General features: G+C 42.1%; 1 long non-coding RNA gene across 1 annotated transcript; it reads left to right on the top strand.

Moving 5' to 3' along the window:
* The first annotated feature begins 15,715 nt into the window (after window positions 1-15,715).
* LOC127226277 (uncharacterized) lies at window positions 15,716-16,489 on the top strand. The gene is made up of 2 exons (XR_007834872.1): window positions 15,716-16,039; window positions 16,233-16,489. It is a non-coding gene; the product is annotated as an uncharacterized LOC127226277 (long non-coding RNA).
* The last annotated feature ends 284 nt before the right edge of the window (window positions 16,490-16,773 follow it).

Here is a 16,773-nt window from a genome sequence, read left to right as displayed (position 1 = left end):
CAGTGTAAGGCAACCACTGACAGACTACTCAGACCTCATCCTGTAAGCCCATCTAAAAAATCTCCCTGATATATGGTGCCTTGGTCTCTGTCCTGGTTTGTTTTTCTGTTGTCCTGATAAACACCATGGCCAAAAGGAGCTTGAAGAGGAAAGGGTTTCTTTCATATAATGCCTGCAGGTCACAATCCATCATTGAGGAAAGTCAGAAGAGGAACTCACACAGAAACAGAGGCAGAAACCATGGAGAAATGTTGCTTATTGGCTTTCTCGTATAGCTTTCCTATACAATATAGACCCACCTGTCCAAGAATGTGCCACCCATGGTAGCCTGGGCCCTCCTACATCAAATAGCAATTAAGGCAATGCCCACAGGCCAATCTGATGTAGGCATTCAACTGAAGCTCCCTCTTCTCTGTGATTCTTGCACAATAAAAACTAGCCAGGACAGCTTCAGGAGTAAGACCTCTCTTTCAAGCAGCCTAGTGAATTTGTCATCATCTTACCTGTGGCAAGTGTTCTAGTCTAAGATCCCTGTCCATTTGTGGAGCGCTACTTCCTAGGAGAAAAGTAAGTATGTGTGGGATGTGTACATGTGGGGGGGGCAGTATTTAACCAATCAAACCTAGGGCTTTTTGCAAGCTAATCAAATGTTCTACCATTGAGCTATATGCACAGCTCTTCCTGTGAAAATTTTTCTGATTCTTTCTTGGTTTTACTGATGTTTCCCTGCCCTGGGCTCATGAAACATCCACTGACTGAATCAGCCACCTAGCTCCTGCAGCCTCTTGGTCTGTATTCTGACTGTTATGTAGCCACATAGCAGAAACCACCAGGGTTCTGTGCAGAAGCCCCATGTCCCTTTGGAGAGAGCTCTTCAAATGCTGGTTTTGTGTGCTTTTTCTTCCCACAGGCTCAACATGATTCATCTTGTTCAGAAAGCTGCTCCTGGCAGAGTTGAGCCAGTTTCTGTGTGTATAAGCAAAGGTTTGACATGCCTGGCAGTTTAGGGACCCTTGGTTTTCTTATCCCAGGGAGACAGAAATCATTCCAGCTATTGCAACACAGGTCTTCTTGAACTTTTTCCACTTGCACCTTTTCACCCAAGAAGTTTTTACATGACCTCACGAATACAGGCATGTAAAATACATATACAGGGACTAGAGAGATGGCTCAGTGGGTAAAGAAGTTTATTGAACAGACTTGATGATGTAAATTTAATCCCTAGGACCTAAAGTGGAAGGAGAAAACTGGTTCCCAAAAGTTGTCCCCTCTTATTTCCATATAGACACACAGATGTACTCATACAAACATCATACATACATACACACTAAATTATTATTATAAGTAAAAGACATATGCATCAAACATTTGCTTATAATAAATCATAAATGTATCCATGATTTATAGTAAATATTGTGCATGTAATTTTATCTCTTATCAAAGAAAACAAATTTGGTTACTAAAAAGGTACATTTACTTTTTAATAAGTAATTAAATCTGTGATAAATATTTGATATAATTGGAGGTAGAACATCTCCAGCATTTTTCAGAGTTTATTGATACTTTGATTTTATAAGTATCAATGCCAAGAATGTCACTTCACATAAATAGATATTACAAAATGTCAGAAGTGTCTATTTAGGGCCACTTTTTAATTTGTTGAAAGTTCTATATTAATCCCCAGACAGAATTCACTTCATAAATTTTTATGGAACAAGTCAGCAACTTTTAAAACAAAATATTCTAACCCAATTCAACCCAAAGATATACTAATTTAATACATGCTAACAGGTAAGAATATTACTAGGAAAATATTAAAAAAATTCTGTCTTCAATAATCAGGTCATTATATTTCTAAGATGAAAAAAATATAGAGAGTAAAAGCACTGCTATTCATAACATTCAATAGTCTCAAATATGAGCTAATGCGTTCCAGGTGACATTCACTAGAGCTGTGTAATATGATGACATGTGTAATGAAAGGTGCGCATGTTACATGTTAAAAAGTTAGACTGTTGCCAGACAGTAGTGGCATATTGTTGTTTAGGATATATTCATAGAATTTTCCAATTTTTAAATCAATTTTCAAGCTTGAGAACAAACAACAACAACAAACACTGTGTCAGCTGATAGTGACATATTTTTTCAAGTCCCCAGTTTTGAAGCCATTATTAATGTACTGTCTCCATAGAGTTACTCACTCCATACATATACAAAGGGAATTGTGATATCTGGTCTTTTGAGAAGGCTTCTTTCCCTCAGTAGCATGTCCTTTCCTGTTACAACCAACATACACCAACACTTTGAATTCAGTAATTTCGTTTCCTTACACAGGGAGAGGAATGAAATGTATTATGTGCTGTTTTGGCCCTGTGGCAGTTACAGTAGTTAGCAGCTATAGTACTAATACAGCCATAGACAATGGGGAAGCAGGTGACAGAGGGCATATTAAAAACACAACCCAACACCTTTATTTACAGAATAATGGGAGAGGTAGATATAACTCACGGCCCAGTGTGCTGGCCCTGACTTATGCAGCATGATCTATGTTTAATCTCTTTCTCTGGACACTTATTTAATTCCTGGGAAAGAAGGAATAAAGGAAACTAAAAGTCAAGGCTTTCTGTCAGAATTTCTTCAAAGCATTTAGAAATCTGAAATTCCAAGAGTCCTATATTTGAGTCATCTTTGCACATACAATCATGAGCATTGGAATACAGAATACCTAGCACCCCAGTTATTATATGAATACACAGAAGATAAAGGTGTAATGATGTGAGGGTCAATTTATAACCTTTGAAAGCTCAGTTAAATAGCGCCCAAATGGGACTCTTTTAAGAGCACCTCTTGTAATACTCCTCCTTACTCGTGGGAAGTTCATTCCAAGACTTTGAGTGAGTGCCTGAATGCAATAGTTCCTCTTTGGACTCATGAACTGTCTTTGGTACAACTAAATTGCCGACATCCCTTATTCTTGCTCTTCCTGACCATAAGGATTATTTGAACACAGTACTATAATACCATGGCAGTGATTTGATAGCCCAGTTAAGTGATTGGCAGGGATGCTGTTGGCATGTACAGTGCAGATAAGTCGGATAAAGGGGTGACTTGTGTCTCAATCCGGAGGGAATGAAAAGATGGACTGCACAATACTCAGAACCTTGCTCAACTTAATAATTAAGGGCTGTTTATTTCTGAAAATCCTCCACTTGATTTCATGTTATGGTTGACTGTGGATAAATGAAATCATAAAAAGCAAAACATGTAGCGAGTAGAGGCTATTTTCTGTGTGTTGTGTGTGCACACACATCTATACTGGTGGGCATATGCTATTTGTAGAATTCAGAGAAGACAGGAGATCAAAAATGAATGCCAACTGTCCCCTCCTAGTTAAGACCACTGCCTTAATCTGCCTCTGCTGTGTTAAAAAGCACTCTAACCAATAAATTTGACAACCTTTCTTAGTCACTGCCTCTCAGGTCATTGCCAGAGTTCACCTTTAATGGTCTCCCACAATGCTGATGGGACTTGAGGTCAATAAAAACTTTATGTGGAGCAATTTAGTTGAGAGATGAAGGAGGGAGGGGGTGGGCCCCCTTTGACCTAATCATTCCCCTTCAACAGTTAACTCTAATATACTAGTTTAAAAAAAAACAATAGATTAAGGTAGAAGTCCTTGTATTTTAATTAAAAAAAAACAAATCATTGGAAATACATCATAATTCAAGTGTTAACTAATAGATTGTGTAAATCCAAATCACAGTATGAAGAAGAGATTTATTTTTTAACAACAAAATAACCCATTTATTTTTGTGAAATTTGAACATACATATAGTTGTGAGACAACATTGGTGGATCATCTTCTCAGAGCCTGCTGGGCCGGGCACTAGTAGGGTATATCCTACAGAAGCCTTCAAGAGACAGCAGCTCTCGGCCTGACATCAATCCCTCTAGAAGATGCCATAGATACAGTGAGTGGGGGCTGATTTTTTTTTTTTTTTGTCTGTTTGATTTTGTCTGTGTTTTGAGAAAGAGATATTTAAATGATGCAAATTCATCTCAGTTTTGGTTAAGGACATAAAGAAATGGGTGGGGAGTAACAGCAAAAGGCAAAGCATCTTGCCTATCAAAGATGCTGGGCAACAGGAAGGAAGCAATTAACACTCCCAGATGAGGCTTTCTGTAACAGGTGGAATCGTGGGTAAATGTTCCAAACTTCATTTTCTACAGGACTCCTCACTGGGTAGCCAGCAGGACTGGATCAGTGTCTATATTCATTCACTACTGTCCCAGGGAGAAAACCACATTTTCCTTTTGTGTTTTCTTCTGAGTCTGTCATCCACAGCAGTAACCAGCTCAGTTATATATTCTTGTTCTCTCCTTTTTCTGTCCCACACACCTTCTCCCTTCCCTCCTCCTTGCAATCCACTTCCCATTAAGAAGCTTCAACTCACATCCTTACCTTAAGCTCTACTGGAAGGTGAGATAACATTAAGTCACCTCCAAAACATAATGTCCCCTTGAGCACCACAGACTCAGAAGGCTAAGTAAAAAGAGCCTCAATTCCATCCCTTGGTCCAAGCAAGAAAACATAAAAGGAAAATGTAGTTTTCTCCTTGGGACAGTAGTGAGTGAATGAATATAAATAAACAACTGACCCAGTGAGGTATTCTGTTGTGCCATCCACTGCCACTATACTGCCAAACACTGGGGGGGGGGGCACCCATGGAGGTCAGACCTTGTCCTTGTCCTCCAGGAACCCACAATGCTGAAAAGACCCCACACACACAAAGCCAGAACACATTTAAGGCATCTCCTCTGCCCTACACAATGTTCTTGCTGTTCCAACTCATTCAAAATGAATCAGGCTTTAGAGACCACAGCATTACATGCACAAGAGTATAATTGTGGATGCCAGGAATGGGATGGCTACAGTTTGTTGCCAGCATCATAAACCCAAGCCACACCCACAACTACAGGGGTCTCTTCTCCTTGGTTGTAACTCAGAATTTCCTTTGTGGCTTTCAAACTGTGCCCCAAATAAAGTGGTCTCCTAGAGTGTGGAGGTCTTAAAAGGGGCTCCAAGGGAAGATGGTTGTTTTGTCCACGCTATTGGCTCTCACACACCACTTTCCCACCTAGAACTTCAAACTCACCTCTAACCAGTTGTTGGATGTGGACAAGCATGAGGCAGGGCTGGCAGAGATAATGGTACCAGCCACCAGGATTTAGGGCAGAAGTTACAAAGTCTTCAGGCTCCATCAAGGCTGTGTTAAGTCCTGTGGGCAGGGATGTGTGGAAACAATGGCTCCAAGGAATGAGGGTCCAGTGTGGACAGAAATTGCAGCGTTTTTTAAAGCCACTAAGAAGCCAAACACGTAAGTTTCCCATAAAAACACCTAACTTTTTTCAGGGTAGCAACTAGCTGCAATGGTTTTAATGGCCCATGCTGAAGACATTTGTCCTCTAAGCTGCTAGATAGGAGCCACAGCAATGAAATTGTCTGTTGTAACTGAAGATGTACTGAAAGTCCACAGGACTGCACAGGTATATAATATTGAAAAGCAGAGGAACAGAGTTTAAGGAATAAATTCTAGATAAACATGAAGGACTCAAATTCATGAGCTCCTAGTGTTTAATTTGGGTTCAGCTGCATCATCTGACATGATGAGGAACACAGGGTCATGTGACTATAATGCTATGGCCAGCATTGCATCACACAAGGCCTCGCCCTATAAATAGTCTATTGGCTATGTTCTTCCTTTTATTTGCTTAACTACCTGAGAAACATCTGGTTTGGATGCGTAGGTTCTGTGCCCTAGCCCCACTCCCTTCAAACCATCTCTACTCCCATAAATGACCCTGTTAATAAAAACTACCATTCCACCAAAAAAAAAAAAAAAAAAGCAGGATCCAAAAAGAGGGTCTTCAAAGAAAAGGGAACAAGTTACCACAAACTTCATGGACCTCTTGGGAAAACGAAGCAAAAACTGACATAAGATTATGGAGAACAAACAATTCAGTCTCCCAGGAGCTAGAGGTTCAAGCTGTGTGGAGACACAGCTGAAAGTGATTCCAGCCTCCTTTCTCATCATGGGTTTTAGTTTTTCTTTCCACAATATATTTTGATTGTATTCTTTCCCCTCCCCCAACTTCTCCCAGGTTACCCTCCACCTCCTATTCACCTAACCTCATGCTTGTGTTCGCTTTCTCAAAAACAAAAACAAAACAAAATAAAATAAAATAGAGCAGCTTGGCACTGTCCCTGAGGTTTCTATACCAGTCATTATATGGCTATCATCTCCTACCATGAGATATGCCTGTCAAATATAACTATGACCTACTGTCACAAGACAGGCAGTTCCCTGTACTGTTACTTCAACACACTATACTTCAAGACTCTCTGCTTTTAGGTCCAGAGACTCTAGCCTATGAACTTCAAACAGTGCTCTATCATTTCTCCCCAACCTCACATTGAAACTGAATATGGTCACCAAAGAACAAAAGAGCTCACCGGAGAAACCCAAGAAACATATCACATTGATAAGCCAAGGCTCTGGGATCCACCTTACTCAGCTGAGCATCAGGAGACAACTCCAATCTAACCCTTTCCCAGTTTATATTCCTCTCATGGACTAAGGAAGAGATGGAAAGCCAGTTCTGAGACCTCACCCTTACAGATTGGCTTTGGCCTTGCTGGTTTGAGGGGGAAGGTTGAATGTATATGTCTGTATGTGTTCACATGTGCATGGTGAGGCACAAGGATGTGGGAGTGTAGAGGCCCAAGGTTGATGTCAGGTATCTTGATCACTGACACCCACAGTGGTACTCGCAGCTGGTCTGGCCAGCCAGCTGGGTCTGGGAATTCTTTGTCTCTGCCTCTTGTGTGCTTAATTACATTTGGGTCACCACACCCACTCATCTTTTTACATGAGTTCTAGGGACCCAAGCTCTTACCCTCATGCTTATATAACAAGTACTTTGCCCACTGAACTGTCTCCCCAGATCCCCCTTGCTTATTTTTCAGAAACACATTAATGAACTCCAGAAGGTCCCATGTTTAGCAAAAAAACAGTTTACATTTTATTAGTAATGACTGGAGGTAAAGAATGACCTGCTACCTTTATGTAAAGATCCAGTTTTGCAAAGAACATCAAATATCTACTAGATATTTGATCCCCACCATACATTAAGTGTGGGGCACACTATGAGAAGTTTAGGAATGTTGCCCCTGTTGCCTGTGTTCTGAACAGGTGTATATGGTTGTTATCCCATTGTACCTTTGTTCTACATCTTCCTTATACTGTGCTATCGTTGGCTTCTTCTCAGAAAAATATTCTTCTCCATGGCTGCCAACAGATGAAGCTAGAAGTATAAGCTCATGGAAATGTGCTTACCACTACCACCAGCAGAGGCAGCAGGCTAGCCAGTGTGTGGCCCAGTTTAGAGAGGTCATCAAACTAAACTCTTTTCAGAGCCAGGAAGCACCTCAACCTATTCCAAAACCAAAGCCCAACCATGAATTTCATTAGCAAACTCTCAAACAGAAAAAAAAAAAAAAAACGTGACATAGTTTCTCTGACTCACTTGCTTGTCTCTTCAACCTACCACACCCCTCTATCTTATTACAAAAAAAAAAAAAAAAGCTGGGGTATTCCAGGGACCACAGATTACTCGTTAGCTAAATAATTATACTCAAAAACACCATTTTTTTTTCCAGAGAAAGATGATTTCTTTAGAGGCCCTGGGGTGGAGAGGCAAGCTCAATGATGATTATGGTGGTCTTACGCCTGCAGCAGGAGGCACTGTCCTCTGAGTCAGCCACAGGAACAAATGTGACTTGGTACTGCCTGGAATCGAGCAGTTTCTTCAGCCAAAGCATGTGTGCCTCACTATGGATAAAAATGAAAAGCTGTGAGGGAACACTGTAAAATTTTGTGTTCTTCACATAGGGACCTTCCCAACTGGTATCTGAAAGGGCCATCAAAGGCAGTATTTCAAAAGTATTTGAGAGCCCACTTTCAAAGTGGTAGGTCCAGTGATAACATCAGTGTCTCCTACATAGTGGACAAGAGGAGTCTATATAGCACAAACAGTGAACATGAACATCTGGTAATGGGGGAAGTCCTTCTGTATATATGTTTCTCTTAATGGTTTATGAATAAAACACTGTTGGCCAATAAGGCAGGAAGATAGGTGGGACTAGGAGATGAGAATTCTGGGACATGCAGGCAGAGGAGTCATGTAGAGCCTGGGAAGAGAGTAGGTGCCAGGCGTTCTCTGGCAAGCCAAGACCACATGGAAATAGATTAATAGAAATGAGTTAAGACAGAGCTAGCCAATAAGAATCCCTAGTCATTGGCCTACATATTAGTAATTACTATAGTGCCTGTGTGTTTGGGGCTGAAGGGCAATAGAACCAGCTGGGTCAGAAAATCCAACTCCAATCTGGTTCTTTGTGTGCAAGTAGAGAAAGAGTTGGAGATTTTAGGGAGGTAGGGGGTAGCTAAGGGAGAATTTTGGAAGCTATATGATGAACTATATGCTCTATGCTTTCACTGATGTTGTGATATGACATTGTCAACAAATGTGTTTGGGAACATTTATAGCTATCATGGGATGCATAGTTTGGGCATGCCCACTTTAGATAAAATGTGTTCTTTTAGAAAACTGGCCAAGCCAAGATGGTAATTATTCAATTTTTAGAATCCCCTTTGTAATCAGAAAGTGTCATCAGTACCTTTGGTTTTTGTTCCTTTTCTGGGGTGATTTCTTTGCTTTGTGTCTCTGTGGAAAATCCTTCATGCAACATGTTGGACACCAACATTTACAGGCTTTTGCCATCTTCTCACGGTCCCCAACTCTGGTCAGCAGTGAGGTTCTGGTTGAGATAGCCTCTGGCTGCTCCCCCAGTCATCCCTCTCCCATACCCCAAGTCCATCAGTCCAAAGCAATGCAGCCATCCTCCCTTTATAAGTGACTGTGACATGGGCCCTCCCAGTCAGAGGACCTGATGACTAGTGATGCTTTGTCATAATGGCTAAAAGTCAGCATGGGAGCTGGCTTGGGTGATTGGGAGTGTGTTGGAATATTTTGATAAAAATCAAGCAAATATTTTTGAAAACTCCTTAAATAGACTCGATACTCATCAGTACAGAACATACGAGCTTTGTGGGCATGATGCAAATCTTGTAAACCCCCCACCCCATGCCTTCCAAGCTCAAGTCTGACAATTTCAATTAAGTATGTACTGTTGGTTTCATTGTCTTAATCCTAGAAATCTCTTGAGTGGGGACTTGAAAAAATATAGCATCCTTAAAACAACGCTCTTAAGATACAATTGACATACAAGCTACAATGTTTCTAGAACACAATTTCCAAGTAAACACTCTGAGCATACTGCCACTTGTCAAGGTAGTAAATGTATCCACTCCTCCTGATAAGTTCCCCTGTGTACCTCCACAATGCCTCCCCTTTCCTCCAGTCCCTCTCCAACAATGAGGTAGTCAAAGTTCTAAGCTAGCATCTTTATTGAAAAACGTACTATCCTGATCCTTCCCCCAAGAAGCCCACAGAGATATAGCTTCAACATCAAGACCGATATTTTACAAGTCACATATACAACTAAAACATTTGGACAGAATCTAGTATATATGAAATGTGACCAAAAGAGGGTTCATGTGATGATGCAGCCATAATGTGTAGGATCTTTGAGTTTTGGTGGACATAACAGGAATTTAATAAGCGTGTCCATGAACATATTTTTATTCACTCTGCATGTATTACTCAATTTGGCTGCAGAAGTGGAGGTTGTCTGAAGAATAAAAAGCCTGGCTAGAGAGGGATGCTGGAATTGGAAGAGAGGGGTAGAGATAGAAATGTGGAGAATAAGAGCTACATCTTTTGGTTTCCTAAACATTTTCAACCTTGTTTGCCAGAAGCTTCACTGGGCAGCACTGAAAGAAAAATCCTTAAGCAGCCTCTATTAAAAAAAAAAAAAAATGTTTCTGAAGGTCACAAGGATCCTTCTAAATGGGCTACCATTTGCTCATTTCATATAAATGTAAGCATCCCAAATGCAGATTTAATAACTACAAGGAAGCAAAAGAAGAGAGTCCCAGAATGTACCAGAGGCCAAGCCTAGAAAAACAGAAGTTAATGGTGCCAATCAGCGGGGTCACGTTGGCAATGAGGTCCCAAGAGATGCCCTCTCCCAACTTTTAAATCCAAATTCCCGTGATCCCTTCACAAAGGAAGACTAAGGCAGAAAATCTGCACTTCTCTTGTCATTCATTCTTTACAACCTGAGGTAAGGTAAGGAGGAGCAAGAGATGGAAGAGAGAGAGTGGTAAGTAAACTGCATATGTACCCATATGTCTGCAAAGTCCCTTAGGTGAGGAGGGAGATGGGATGGGTGTCAGAGGCCAGAGATGTATGCATCACAAAGAGCCCAGGAATCAGTGGGACCCTAGGTTCATACTCTGCTGTTGCTGCTTCATATTCTTAATTTTTTATCAAGATGCCAGTAACTTTGTTTTATAACATGAATAATATGATTTGGAGAGGCAGTGATTTTGCCTGGATCAGATGTTGCAGCAGGTAACAAGATAAACCAAGAACACATGTGTGCTTACCTAAATGGCTTTTTTGAGTGTCCCACCATAACCAGAAAACTGTCTAAAGCTCGATTGTTGTCTTTCCTTCCTTACAGCAAGAGGGGAATATCCTGATCACCATTGCAGAAACGTTATCTATGGAGGAAACACTTTTCTGTTAGTGGCAGAGTCTGCACCACCCTTCACACGTCCTCCAAGGAGAATAAAGCTGTCCTTGGACAACTTCTTGACAATAAAATCTAGCTACTTCCACATTTAAATATGACTGGGTATGTGTTTGATTCTTACCTATAAATAAGTTACATGGTGCTCTCCCAACTCAGGGACATGAAAGGCAGGGATAAAATGTCACTACACCTCTGTGCTTACAGCTGTAGAGTTCCATGACCATAGTGGCAATCAGGGTTACTTTGTTCTTTTTCTACAGATAATTTTTGAGATCTTCACATACAAGAATTCTATCAGTATATATAGGCAGTGATGGTGTCAGCTCCATCCTTCTGTAGCTACAAGCAAACAGATTCTCTTACCTCCCTGGGAACAGATTCAGTAAAGGAAGTCAGAAATACAAAACAAGCCTGGTCAGAATGGTTGTATCATTCATGTTAAAAATAATCCAGTAGTAATCATTATAAGATATATTTTTGGTCCCTTAAGGATACTTCTTAGAATCCATCCTTGCTGTTAAGTGTCACGGGACCATTTGGTACCTCCTTTGCGTGGTGCACCAGCAACAGCATGGTGGTCACAATGCTTTATATAACCAATTATGAAGGCACTGGCCTGATTATGTAGCAACCTCTGGATCTTTACCTTCTTAGTGGCAAACACTTTTGGAAGCTCAAAGTGATGTCCTTCTGATAGTGGGATGGCTTCTAGAAGGCAAAGCCCCCAACACATGGCTCTTGAAACATTAAGAAAGTAGATAAAGCAAGGAAAACGCTTGGGGCATGGGAAGGAAAGACAAAGACATTTCAGTTATGTATCATGGCCCATGTCAAGAAGCCTGGACTAGGGATGAAGAACTCTGGGCATGGTATCTTTGTCAAGGTTACCTTCATCCTAGCCTTCATGTTATGTTCTCTAGAAAACCTCCAACTCAAATGTCTACTTTATCGATAGATGGATTCAAACATATTCATTCCTATAGACCATCTGGGACCAGATAATTTAGTTCACACACAAAATATAAGTCCAGCTTTTCAGCACCCCGGTATGTGGCCTGAATTTTGCCTCTAACAGAAGGAAACTACAGTGTGTTCTGAGAAGTGGCCCCCAAAACAAACAGCGCTCAGATCCTCAGAAAAATCTCCCATAGATTCTGAGTCCCTGTCTCCTAGCTGCTCACTATCTGTGTAACTAAAAACATAGCAATTGTTTCTAGAAAGACATAGAGAATTCCATAGAAAAACATGGGAGAGGAACCAGAAAGAATTTTTAAAAAATGGAAAGAGCAGAACATCTATAGAAGCAAAGTGTTCCAACGTGTTTCCAGAGCTTGATGATAGAAGTGCTCTGAGATAAAGTGCCTCTTCTCTCAGAAAACCACCATCTGTCCTGAGTCCCTGGTCTTGGTTCTGCTTTCACCTTCCCCAGCCTGTCCCCATGCCCATGGCGTGTTTGAACAAATCAGCAGTGGTACACAAGACAGTGTATACATGTGAACAGGATAGAAGGTCCCCACTCCCCAGCTGAAGTCAACATCTGGAAGACTTAAATTTCAGAGAGGGACTCAGATTTAGTCACCAGCATTTGTAAGGGCTGAAACTTTCCCATTCTCTCTCTTGATGGGCAGATCCATCTCTCTGAAGGTGTCTATTGGAACTCAAGAAAATCAATAGAAATAACACTTTCAGCTGGTCCTTTCTAAGGACAGGGTCAGGGTGACCTTGTCTTAAAGCCCAAAGTGCACATGTAGTTCACCCATGACAATCTCTTCTCTCTCTCCCCTCTCTCCTGTCTCCCCTCTCTCCTTCCCTCTTCCCCTCCACGCCCCCCATCCCTCTCCAATAACTATCAGAAGCCATCCATTCCTTCCATCTACCAGAAACAAAAGGAACAAAAGCTGAGTACCACTGGGCAAGCAAAGGTGTAAAAGAAACAGCAAGTCTACTAGGCTATTCCTATTCCTCAGCTACTTTGAGCAGTTGAGGCATCCAGTGTGTGTGTGTGTGTGTGTGTGTGTGTGTGTGTGTTGTGCGTGTGCATGTTTTCCCATCAAAATAAAACTTATCAGATGTCAGAGGCAGGAAAAGAGACAGTGAACAGACTGAGTTAACAGATGGCTCTTGACAGTGTGGGGGCATCCTCTGAACCTGTGAAGGGTCAGGGGTGAGGTCACTGTCCTAAATTGCCTTTGTCTCAGATTCCAATGGGACAGGAAAAGCAACTTAACAGTGACTGATGTTCAACCCTTCCCCTTCTCTGTCCACCCCAGGAGATGTGGTTTAAGAGCCAACCCTTAGGCCTCCAGCCCAACACTTGCCTAGCCTGTGACTTGCTTTCTGACTTATCTCTGCAGCTCGGGTTTCTGAAGGAGAATTAAAAATGAAAAATTTTATTAGTTTCTTCATCAGCTCTCAAATCTGGTTGCTCCTCTCCCACCCCACTCCTCAATCCCCCCCCCCGTGATCTCAACTTCTGTTGGGCAGAGCAGGTTTTAGGAAGATGGGAGTTGGAGAGAGATATCGTATCTTGTCTCCAGGACCCTTGCCCCAAAGAAGTATCTTAAACCAAGGGTCCAGTTCCTCTGGAATACAGAGGTGAACACAGAGCTCTGGAGTATAGCACTGTCCTCACCAAGCCCTTCTCATTATGGTGGGCTACCTGTTCTAAAAATATTTTGAGGTAACTAATCCCAAGTGTGACCCTAGCTGTCCCGATAGGAGATTAAAACATTATTTGGTCAGTGCATCAAACCAGTTCAAGAGACAAGGTTGATCTACCTAACAACTCCAAGGGACCCACAGTTCCTCTTCAACAAAGGACACATACCTCCACCTCTCTGCCAACCACTACTAGAAACTATTTCTTTTTGTTAATCAGAAATTTTAAAAACACGTAAAAAAATAAATAAATAAAACCTGACTCCCACTGCATAAGGCAAGGTGGAAGAAAGAGACCCACGGTTGGGAGACATTTCCTATGCAAGAGAAACAAGCTGGTAACTACAAGGGGACCACCACTGCCACCAGCTCATCTTGGTGACCACCTAGTGACCTAACTCAAGTCAGTACCAGAACCAAGACTGGCTGCCTTTCTGTTGAGACCAACTGAACTCACCACAGGGCAATGCAGGCACAAAATGGGCGTTTGCATAACTCATTGCCTTGATTTGAAGGGCAATGTTACGGGATCATAGACTTTGAATAAATGTCAGAGGGCAATGAGTGTGTGAAAAGTGGGCAAAGCCTTAGAACTGTAGGACAAAATGGAGGGACTAGGATGACTTAAGAAAATTAAATTCTATTCAAATGGTTTCCACAAAGGCTCATTGAGACCCCTATTCTGTGGTTGGATAATTTACCACCAAGCTGTGTGTGGTGATGAGCAGAGCTGCTAATCCCCAGCTTTAGAGACCTGTGTTGTCATGGGCCTTTTAAGAAGGAAAAGCAGAGTGACTGAAGTGGACAGAGGAGCTTGAAGTATAAAGGGCAGTGTTTGATACAGCTCCAACTTCTCTCTGAGAATAAAAGTCCCCAGGGAATCAATGAATAAATCCTTAAGGAGTCATTTTTAGCTGGTGTGGAAGGGGTGTTTTACAATGTGATGTGAGTTGAGAGAAAATCAGGTACCAAACCATCCTCAAGTGCATCAGTAGGCATTGAAAATGTGAAAAGGATGCTTTGGTGAGACTCAATGGGCTACTGACTTGAAGTTAAGCCACTCAAGGAATCTGGCACTCAAATATCTTAGCTTCTTACCTGCAAACATCAAATACAGGGTGGGGGGTTCACCTACATTCTCTCTGCTACGCAACCAACTTTTGTTGAGAACCTCCTACGTGTTTGCTCATCTCTTGACTGAGGACAATGGTGGTGGAGAAAAAGCTTTTGATGCCTATTAAAATTTGTCCTATTAGACTTGGAGTTATAAAGGAAGGACAAAATGTTGGATAAGTCTTCCTGACTCACATACTCAATAATCATTGCTCAGTTTCTCTATTTAGAAGTCACAAAGGCCCTTCAAACTCATATTCAAAAGCCGAGCCTGATCCTACTCTCAAGCATCCACTCTGAGGCATTACACAGAAATAGGCCACTCACTCCCTGACACCATCCATGCTCACCTCTCCCATGCACTCCATCTCCAAAACTTGGTCCTTGTCTAGTACTCTATCTCAACTATCCCTTTCCCTCCCACGGCTGAGTCACTGTAAAATCCTTTCTCAGGCCATGGTACAGAGTTCTCATCCACTCCATCGCCCACTCAGCAACCTTGTCAGAATTCACAGATTTGTGTAGATGCCTGGTCAGTGGTTTAATAGGTTTCATCCACTGGGCTGAAAGTTGGTGCACACAGGGCTTTGTCTCTAGGCTGTGTCTACAGACTATTTCCCTAGTGCTGAAATATGTGACATACATATTCTACATGAGCAAATTTTTGTGACAAATCTTTAAGACCTGTAGCTCTCCATCACAGTATTTCTGCATCCCAAACTCCCAAAAAGACATGTAGAAACCTTTGGAGAGATCTTTGTCATATCTGCGGGGGGGGGGGGGAGGTTGGTTCTACTGGTTTGTAGCAGGTAGAGAGAAGCCAGAGATAGTGCCAAAGATCCCAAAACATACAAGACAAAAGACCAAAACTTACCCAGCCCCTGGTATCAAGTGCAAAGACTGGGAAGAAAACTTCATATTTTGGTCATACTGAATCAGCTCTCCTAGACTCAAGTGTTTATGGAAATATATTTGCTGCCTGCAAACTCCAAGACTTATGCACCCACACAAAAATCCACACTCGGTGACTTTAATGACCACTGGTAAAACACTTTCTAGACCTAGTATAGGGGAGGGAACTTAGTTGTTCAATACCTGTTGAAAAGCCTTCTTGGACCTAAAAGAGGGGAAGGTCACAAAATTGAGGACCAGACTTGAGCTGCACTGAAGAGGCCACCTTATTTCATATGTATGACTAAGGTGTAGCAAAGGCTAGTGACATCACAAGAGAGCCCCACCCAGCTGCTAAGCCACACCCCTTTGTAGTCACAATGGCTAAGACCTTAAATACATGGACTCCTGACCCTGCCGGCCTTGCAAAGCCCCTCATTTTGCCAGAAATTACAATGTCGACCAGCCGCAAACTAAAGAGTCATGGCATGAGGAGGGGAAAAAACCGAGCTCCTCACAAGGGTGTCAAGAGAGGAGGCAGCAAGAGAAAATACCGGAAGGGCAGCCTGAAGAGTAGGAAACGGGGCGATGATGGTAAGTGAAGGGTGAGGACAGCAGTCAAACTCAGGGACATGCTCGCCCAGCCACCTTCATAGAGGCAGTCCTCAGTTGGAACCAGCATTCTCAGGCTGAGATGCTGGGGTTCCAGTGGCTGAGTTCCTAGGGACAAGGGTGCTGCTGGCTGTTTTAACAAGTGTCCCTGTTGTAAATCTGTCCTTTCCCACAGCAAATCGCAGTTACCGCTCCCACTTGTGATGCGGCAATGAACTCTGCCCTGGTGGACTTCGAACAACACCAGGCAGCAACTGAGAACATCAGAGGGGGACTGCCAAGGAGATCAAGTTAGACCAAAGCCAGAAAAAGATCCTATCGAGAGTGGGTAAAATGCCAGTCGTGACGAAATAAGGAAAAGTATATGTTGGCTGTTTCTCCCCAACATCTCAATAACATTTTGAAAACAAATAAACTTGTGAAAACTGAAAATTTTCTTGATCTTTTGGTTGGAGAATATTGGTTTCTGAGCTTAGGTGGGGTTAGATATGACCCTCTGGTTCATCTTGAATCATTCCTTGGAGTATGTTCCAACTTTGCCTCCACAGAATGTGGTCAGCCAGAAAGGTGTATCTGGGCCTGAGCCGGACCCTTACCTGAGCAGCAAGGAATGCACTGTACTTTTTCTCCCTTTTTGATTTTATGCCATGCCCCAAACCCACCTTAAACCCATCCCAACTCAACATGGCAGAGCTTTGTCTAGAAACTTTCAGAGG

The sequence above is a fragment of the Phodopus roborovskii genome, unplaced genomic scaffold (genome assembly GCF_943737965.1).
Source record: "Phodopus roborovskii unplaced genomic scaffold, PHOROB, whole genome shotgun sequence".
Taxonomy (NCBI): Eukaryota; Metazoa; Chordata; class Mammalia; order Rodentia; family Cricetidae; genus Phodopus; species Phodopus roborovskii.
Note: the sequence above shows the minus strand (reverse complement) of the source record. Positions and strands in the feature narration are given on the sequence as shown.